Consider the following 9,415-nt stretch of genomic DNA (forward strand, 5'->3'; position numbering starts at 1 on the left):
CAAAGGAGTAGAATAGAAAAGATGGAATGCAGAACCAGTGAGCTGGAAGACAAATCTCTCAATACCACTATATACAGAGTAGACAGGGATGGGCAACTTGGACATTGGCTACCCAAAATGAGGGGGCTACAAAGGCAAGAAGTGACTGGCTTACAAGCTTTCAAGAGGGAGCCTAGATCCAGAGGGCTCGGAGGAAGGTAGAATATCTTCATTGAGTAGTATCCAATCTGCCTAGGCAGGACTGATGAAAGGAGATGCGGATAGGTCTCTTGTGGTATAACGTGAATAATTGTTATCAGGACTGACTGTGATGGTTGGAAATGTAAAGGTAGTCATTTTATAGCAAAAGGAGGGGAGTGATTGACTTTGCAGTCCAGGAGCGGAGGTCTCTGGGACTACCTAAGGGAGAAGAGCGGAGTGCAGGACCCTACCCAGAGAAACAGTCACACCAGAGATAGAGGCAGAGACAAGGACATGTAGAAATGGAGCAACTGGGGACTCTAGACCGAGAGAGGGAGAGGGGCTGTGTGTTGACGACTGGGCGGCAGCCTTACAAGGTATACCCTTTGGTTGGTTGATGATGCATTGAGGGGACAGTAACCATGGCAATGAAATGATATACGATAGGATGAATATAAAGCTAATGTTCTCCCTTGTAAACTATCACATAATTCACAATAAAACATTAAAAAAAAAAAAGCATCAATTCTTCTACGGTCTTCCTTATTCACTGTCCAGCTTTCACATGCATATGAGGTTATTGAAAATATCATTACTTGGGTCAGGCGCACCTGAGTCCCCAAGCTGACATCATTGACCTTCAATACTTTAAAAAGGTCTTGCGCAGCAGATTTGCCTAATGCAATACGTCCTTTGATTTCTTGACTGCTGCTTCTGTGAGTGTTGACAGTTGATCCAAGAAGAATGAAGTCCTTGACAACTTCAATCTTGTCTCCATTGATAAGAATGTTGTTTATTGGTTCAGTGGTGAGGATTTTTGTTTTCTTTACATTGAGATGCAATCCATGCTGAAGGTTGGTCTTTGATCTTCATCTGTAAATATTTGAAGTCCTCTTCACTTTCAACAAGCAAGGTTGTATCACCTGCATATTGCAGGTTGTTAATGAGTCTTCTTCCAATCCTGATGCCACGTTTTTCTTCATATAACCCAGCTTCTCCAATTATTGGCTCAACATACAGGTTGAATATGTATGGTGAACTTATACAACCTTGTCGCACACCTTTCTTTATTTGAAACCACTCAGTGTTCCCATGTTCTGTTCGAACAACTGCCACTTGATCCGTGTACAGATTTTTCATGAGCACGATTAAGTGTTCTGGAATACTCATACTTCGCAAATTTGTCCATAGCTTGTCATGATTCACACAATTGAAAACCTCTGCATAGTCAATAAAGCACAGGTAAACAGAAAGGATAATGAAGTTGGAGAATAAAAAAAGCTTTATGAATTGGCTCCATAGTGCAATGAGACTCACATAAACTGCTATGTGTACCCTAGAGCATACCAGTAGAGGGCAGCATCCCCCAAACAAATGGGGGTCTCAAGATGTAAACACCAAACATGAGAGAAGACTAGGAAAGACAAAGGATGGGCAGAGAAGAAAGTCAACAACAAGGGGCCCTGAAATCTATGACATGTGGCAGGCCCTGACTCCTGCAGGGTAATTCAGGATCAACCACAACTAGCAATAATCTTGTGTCTTTGATTCTTTCATTGGCACCCTTTAAGCAGGTGTATGTACTGCTATATCAACTACAGTGACCATGCCAAGCACTTTATCAAATTTGAATCTTGCCTACAACAGACCCCTATCTCTGAGGAGATTAAGAGGGTGTATTAGCTTGCTGGAGTCCTGGTGTGGTGCTGTTGATTAATGAGCCAGACTGCAAAGCCATTTGAACTGCAAGGTCGGCAGTTCAAGCTCACCAGCTGCTCTTTGGAAACCCTATACAGGGTTGCTATGGGTCAGAATCGACTCAATGGCACTTAACAACAACAACAACAAATTAGCTTGCTAGCCTTACTTTGGCTGTTTCTATAGTAGGAAACAATGGAAAAGGCAAGCATACTTACAAGGGCAAGTACACTAAGTTTATGTATCACAGATGTTCAAGTTTCTTCTGCCATTTTCTTGATTTTAAACTAAGCTGGGGGCAAGGCAGGGATACTGTACACAGCAATGAGATCGGTATCAATCATTCCAGAGTAGCTAGGTTACAAGTCTAAGAAATGGTACAGAGTTGTGGCTGAGATGTCTCAAACAGTGTTTATTTTAGATCAGCAATTAAGTGAGTCAAATAAGTGTGGTGTTGCAGGTTAATGCACTGGACTGCAAAGTCAACTTGAACCACAAAATCGGTGGTTCAAGCTCACCAGCCACTATTGGGAACTTTATATAATAGGGTCGCTATGAGTTGGAACTGACTTGACGGCACTTAACAACAACAACAAAGTTTGGGCTACTCCAATACTATAGCTCTTAAGAGCCTAAATAAATGCTAACTCCTTATCCATCAAAAGAGTTAGTAGAGAGACGGTCAAGTAGAGAGTCAGTGAAAAAGAAGATCAATAAGATGGACTGACACAGTGCTGCAACAGTGAGTTCAAATATAGAAATAATTGTGAGGACAGCATTTCATTCTGTTGTTCACAGGGTCATTGTGAGTCAGAGGTGACTGGTCAGCAGTGAAACAACAATTGTTGATTTACCACTGTTGACCAGTGATAAGTTAACTTATCTCTAGAACAACTATGTGATCTTTATCACAGCCCCAGGAGCCCTGGGTGGTGTAGTGGGTTATACATTGGGCTGCTCCATGGAAGACAGATAAGGAAGGCTGCATGCTCCAATAAAGATTTATAGTTTCAGAAACCCTAAGCAACAGTTCTACTACTCTGCCCTATAAGGTCATTATGAGTCAGAATTGACTCAATGGCAGTGAATTTATATAGCCTGTGGCACTGGTGATACTACAGTGGTAATTCTCATCTTTCAGTTTCGATTCCTGACCAATACACCTGATGTACAACCACCACTCAGCTTGTGTGTTGCTATAATGCTAACTAAATAGGTTTCAGTGGAGCATCTAGATTAAGATAGGATAGGAAGAAAGTCCTGGTGAACTACTTTAGAAAATTAACCAATGAAAACCCTATGGATCACAATGATCCAATCCACAACCAATCATGAGAAGAGTATAGGACTGAGCAGTATTACGTTCCACTGTACATGAGGTTGCTGAGTCAACAGTAGCTTATATATTCAGCCCTGTGTTGTGAAAGTCTATTGGCACTATTTTTCCAACAGCATGTGTTTACTTCCTGTCTCTGAGTTACATTTTGGTAATTCTCACAGTATCTCAAACTTTTTCATAATGCTTTATTGTGGTGATCAGAAATCAAACCCACAGTATATCTCCACGCTATACTTGAAACTGCCTGAAACATGTAACTGAAACTGCAGAAAGTGAATCTGCTGATAAAGGAGGGGCTACTATAAGGTATACCCATATAATGTTAATACTATTCAACAATAAAAAAACTGATAGCCCAAATGTCAACTTTTCTAAAGTGCTATACCATTCTATAAAGGAGCTCTGATAGCATAGTGGTTACAAGTCAGGCTGCTAACCTCAAGGTCAGCAAATTGAAACAATCAGCCATTTCATAAGAGAAAGATGAGGCTTTCTGCTCTTAAAAAGATTTACAACCTCAGAAACCCTATATGGGTTGCTGTGGGTTGGAACCAACTCCATGGCACACAGCCCCAACCACCACCGTACCACTCTATAATCCCTGGTATCAACTACTAATCCTCCCCCCTCAGTATTCTGTCCCACACCCCAGGGGTATGCAATTAGTTGCAACATCTCACAGAACTCACCAACTAATAAGGAAATGGCTCATACAGTTGTGGGAGTTGAAAAGTCCCAAATCTGCAGTTCAGAAACCAGTCTGGAGGATTCTCACTCATGTCATATCAGGTTGTTGACTCACAAGACTGTAGAAGCTGGTGAATCAGGTCAGGCCACTGGCTCAAGTCCCAAGAACCGAAGTGAGAGAGGTGAGCTTAAGTAGTCAAGTAAAGGAGCACACCGCTACTCATATCACCAAGATGGCTCTTTTTATATCCAACAGGAAGATAAAATTGACCAAACCCCTCACTATATTTCTAAGTGTTTACAATCACAATGGAGTCCTGATGTGGTACTGGACGGAAAGGTAAGTTTGAACCACAGGTTGGCAGTTTGAACTCACCCACTGCTCCTTGGAAACTCTGTACAGGTCACTATGAGTCTGAACTGACTCAACAGCACTCAACAACAACAACAATCACAATAAACCTTGTTAACAACCACTCACAACTGAATCATATAATTCTATCAGCACCTTCCCTTATCTTCTCTACCCAAATCCATCAGGAAAAAGTCATCTAGTGGGAGTAATAAAGACAAGACTAGAAGCTGTTAAGTGCCTTTGAGTCAGTTCCGACTCACAGAGACCCTATATAGGGTTTCTGATGAGTGGTTGGTGAGTTTGAACCGCCGACCATGTGGTTCAAACTAACCTTGCGATCAAGCACATCAACCCACTGAACCACACTGCACTTCAGCAACTATGGCATATATAAATTTCAAAATCAACATACTCAATACCCCCTCTAAGATTGAAATTCAAAGGGAACACATGAACAGACACGTAAGCTTGCTGGTGAACACATTGGTCGACTGGTGAGTGGAAGAGGGGGAAAGGCAGCAATGAAGAAATGGGCTGAGTTCAACCATGTTCCCACTGACCTAGAAATGAGAGTAAGAAGAGGAAGGGCTGGTTGGTCCAAACTGTGGACCTGGGGATACCTAAGCCCATGGACAAGGATAGCCATAGAGGGCTAGAGTTGAGAGTGAAGTATCCAGCTGATAGGAAGTGAGGGAGATGCACAAGAACACCCAAACTTGCAGACAGTACCCATTTGACCTAGCCTCAATGGCTTGAGAATCAGAACTAGACTAGGGGAAGAAAAACAAACAAACATTTTTATATAAAGGAAATAAGTGTAAATTGCTACAATTTGATGAACTTGACCTATACTCATGGAGGTAGTAGCTCAAAACACCAACAGAGAGGGAAGGAGTCTTCATATCAAATATCAATGCTATCCCCTCTGTATACAGGGTAGATAGGGATGGGCAACTTGACATTGGCTACCTAAAATGAGGGGGCTTATAAAGGGTCAGAACCAACTCCATGGCACACAGCCCCAACCACCACCGTACCACTCTATAATCCCTGGTACTGGCTTACAAGGTTTCAAGAGGGAGTTTAATTTTAGAGTGTGTAGGGGAAAACAGAGTCCCCGCTGAAAAGTTTTCATCTTGTCTAGATGGATCTGGTAAAAAGAGATGGGGCTTTTGGCTCCTCTTGTTACTGGCGCTGCCGCATTGCCCAGTGTTCCTGCTCCAAACATCATGACGTCCGCTTTGGAGAACTACATTAACCGAACTGTGGCTGTTATTACTTCTGATGGGAGAATGATTGTGGGAACTCTGAAAGGTTTTGACCAGACCATTAATTTGATTTTGGATGAAAGTCATGAACCAGTTTTCAGCTCTTCACAGGGAGCAGAACAAGGGGTATTAAGATTATATATTGTAAGAAGTGACAATGTTGCAGTCATTGAAGAAACTGATGAAGAGACAGATTCTGCACTTGATTTGGGAAATATTTGAGCGGAACCTATCAACTCCATAGCACACTGAGGAAAAATTACGTACCCTGGACATCTGTAAATCTCTGTACAGAAACTGATTATTCTGAGGAAGATATGCAGAATTTTAATGACTGTGTAATTGTGGATTTTGATTAATTATGATATGTAAATTAAAATATTTCTACATTTTATTGACCAAAAAAATAAAAGAGAGATGGGGATAAGATTCTTGTGATTCAATACTGAGTAATTATTATCATGACTAATTGTGACTGTCACAATTGTAAAGGTAGAACTTTTTGCTGCTTTTGTTTTTTAACAAAACCAGGGGAGTAGGTAATCTTAAATTCCAGAAACAGAGGACCCTAGGACCATCAAGGGAGAAGAGCACAAGCGGAATGCGGGACCCTATCCAGAGTAGTAGTGACACCAGAGATGGAGGCAGAGATGGGGATGTGGAGAGAGGGAGCACTGAACACTGAACACTCTAGATTCATGATAAGAGAGGGACTAAGAGCTGGCAGCCAGGAGGCAGGCTTGCCAAATGTGCCCTTTGGAGACACATTACATATGCCTGAGTGTTGTTGTTTTTTAATATATATGCCTGAGTGTTTCTTGTTTGTTTTTTTAAAAGAGCTAAAATGAATAGAGAGAAATATTGTTAACTGATTGTACATGGAGGGGATTATAATCATTGTAATGAAACAAAGTATATGATTTGTTGAATGCAAAACTGATGATCTGCCCTGTAAACTTTCACTCAATTCACAATATAAACTTTAAAAAAAAAAAAATCACCATACTCAGTGAAAGAAGCAAGACACATCACACACATGTGGTATGATTATACTTACATGGAATCTATAGAGAAATCTAGAGAGACAGATACATTAGGTATTGCTTGGAGAAGGGACTGGGAATGGGGACTAACAGTAAAGAGTCATGAAAGCTCTTATTGGGGCCATGACAATGTTCAAATTTTGATTTATGGTACTAGTTACACAACTTAGTAAATTCACTAAGGATTTTTGACTTGTACTATCAGAATATATATATAGTAGGCCTCAATAAAAATATAAAAATACATGCAAAGTTTTAAACAAAGGGATACACCCTTACAAACTATGTATTATTTTATGCTCATCTAATGCTTGGAAAAGAACTTTTATTTGCATTATCCTAACCTATGTTTGATTCTCACAAACATCACATGAAATAGATAGAATAAGGATCATATTCTTTGGAGAGAAAAGAAAAATGATGCTCAGAGAAGTTAAATTTTAACTAACCCATGATTACTTCAAGCAAATAAAGCACCCAGCTCCAAAACCTAACTAAATCAGTAAATGTGGCAATAAAAAATATTATAAGAATAATCATCAAATCACACTATAGCTGTATATTATTTCTGTTCTTTAATTCTTAATAAAAGTGCGTTCTGAAAATTACACATAAAAGATGCACTTTTTCTTACACAGTTTGGATAAACATGATGATTATTATGGATTCCCATCAACTCCCAAAGGCAACAAGAAATGTCTCTTTCAGCAGCTCATAAAATTCTTAGCACATTGTTGTTGTTGTTGTTGTTAAGCGCTTTCCAGTAAGTTCTGACTCATAGCAACCCTGCGTAGGGTTTTCGAGGAGCAGCTGTTGAGTTACAAACACTGACTTTGTGGTTCAAACTGATCTCGCAGTCCAGTGCTTTAGCCCACAGTACCACACCAGGACTGTTGTTGATAAGCATTGTCAAATTGGTCCTGACACTGTATGTCAGAAGTATGAGAGATGAAGTTTGCCCATCTTGGCCTCCAAGAAGAACTGTGGCTGCACTTCTAAAACAGATCTATTGGTTCTTCTGGAAGCCCATGGCACTTTCAATATTCTCCTCTAACACCATAACTCATAAGCATCAATTCTTCTACAGTCTTCATTATTCACTGTCCAGCTTGCACATGCATATGAGGTTACTGAAAATATCATTACTTGGGTCAAGTGCACCTTAGTCCTCAAGCTGACATCTTTGGTCTTCAACACTTTCAAAAGGTCTTGTGAAGCAGATTTGCCTAATGTAATACGTTGTTTGATTTCCTGACTACTGCTTCCGTGATAGTTGATCCAAGAAGAATGAAGTCCTTGACAACTTCAATCTTTTCTCCGTTGATAAGAATGTTGCTTATTGGTCCAGTGGTGAGGATTTTTATTTTCTTTACATTGAGATGCAGAGAACTGTAGCAGGAAAGAATTGGCTATATGTGAAAATTCCTGTTTCTAAACTAGGTGATAATGTGGGCTAACTCCTTCACTTCTATTGTACAGAAGGGAAAACAATAGGCTCAGATAGGCAAAATGGCAAGTTATATTTTAATTTTTTCCTTTGTTCAGTGCTGAAAAGATCAAGGTGCTTGAAGCGCTTCTTGAAGTGCTTTGTACCAAATACAGATGCAGAATTGTGATAACTTTGTCTAATAACAGTTTCAGAAGAGAAAGGCTTTGGGTACAGATTGGTAAACTAAAAAAATGTATGATGAGCGGATTACAAACCCTGGACCTCTACAATATATTAAGGATATTTATATTCATATCTTATATTCTTCATGATCTGGGGACTTAGAGAAGGTAAAGGTTATCATGGAAAATCCACAAATGACACATCAACAGGGTTTTGGAGTTATGGACCCAAGAAAAGTACTGAAAACCCTAACAAAAAAAATCAAGAAGTCAAGATTACCTCTGAAGTCTGGGGTAGTACCTATCTGGCCTTTTTATAGAGATATAGATCCTGCACTGACAGGGCACAGTGTATAAATGGGTTGTTTTTTTAACATTCAATAAATGCTGTGTTCTTTTTTCCCCAAAGCATTTTTGAAACAGAACATTTATTCTTGCACATATTCAAGAAATGTGTGAATTACCACCTATAAGGATAGTTTTACAATAATCCTTTAATCATTTGTTCTTGAGCTCACTTTGTTATTGGGGAAAGCGTTTTACATTCTAGGCAACTGGCTTTAAAGTGACATTTGGGAACGTATTATAATCATGCTAGAGCTAAAAGGACTTTGGAAATAAACTCTTGGATTTAATTTAACCATGACATTTCTGCCTTTTATTGTTAAGAGCACAGGATTGTCATTGTGAATTCTAAATAAAACTAGGTCCTACATTCTGGTAACACAGAATGTAATCATGGCTAGTAAGTAGCAGAGCTGAAACATGTCCAGCTCCTGAAAGTTCAAGCTTAGACATATCCCCTTTAGCCATGCTCTCTGTGGCAAGTGGAGAATTCTGTGAAGAATTTTGGGGTCTTGTGGCCTTTCTTCTTGCAAGTATTCTTCAATAGAAGCATTTTGTGATACAAAATAAACAAAATCTATATTGGCAGAACCAAAATATTTAATTTTCAGTTGGCATTAATGATGACCTGAGATAGAAAGCTAGTAAGAAAGGAAGGCATAGTAGCAGCAAATAAAGTAATGTCAAAAATTAATTACAAAAACATTTAATTTAAAAAAAATTAATTACAATCAGAACAACAATGCGATATCATCCCACACCAACAATAACAGCAAAGATGAAAAATGGAGAAGACAATGAATGCTAGCGGGATGTGGAGAGACTGGGACACTCTTGCAATGCTGGTGGGATTGCAAAATGGTCCAACCTCTCTGGAAAACAATATGGC

At 39.5% G+C, this 9,415-nt stretch overlaps 1 protein-coding gene and 1 pseudogene across 4 annotated transcripts in view; one reads left to right on the forward strand and one right to left on the reverse strand.

Annotated features, from left to right (window-relative positions):
* Nucleotides 1-9,415, reverse strand: part of NR6A1 (nuclear receptor subfamily 6, group A, member 1) — a 316,947-nt gene that overhangs the window by 131,936 nt on the left and 175,596 nt on the right. The window lies entirely within an intron of this gene.
* Nucleotides 5,489-5,779, forward strand: LOC102826298 (annotated as a pseudogene).

The sequence above is a fragment of the Chrysochloris asiatica genome, unplaced genomic scaffold (assembly GCF_000296735.1).
Source record: "Chrysochloris asiatica unplaced genomic scaffold, ChrAsi1.0 scaffold00014, whole genome shotgun sequence".
Lineage (NCBI taxonomy): Eukaryota > Metazoa > Chordata > Mammalia > Afrosoricida > Chrysochloridae > Chrysochloris > Chrysochloris asiatica.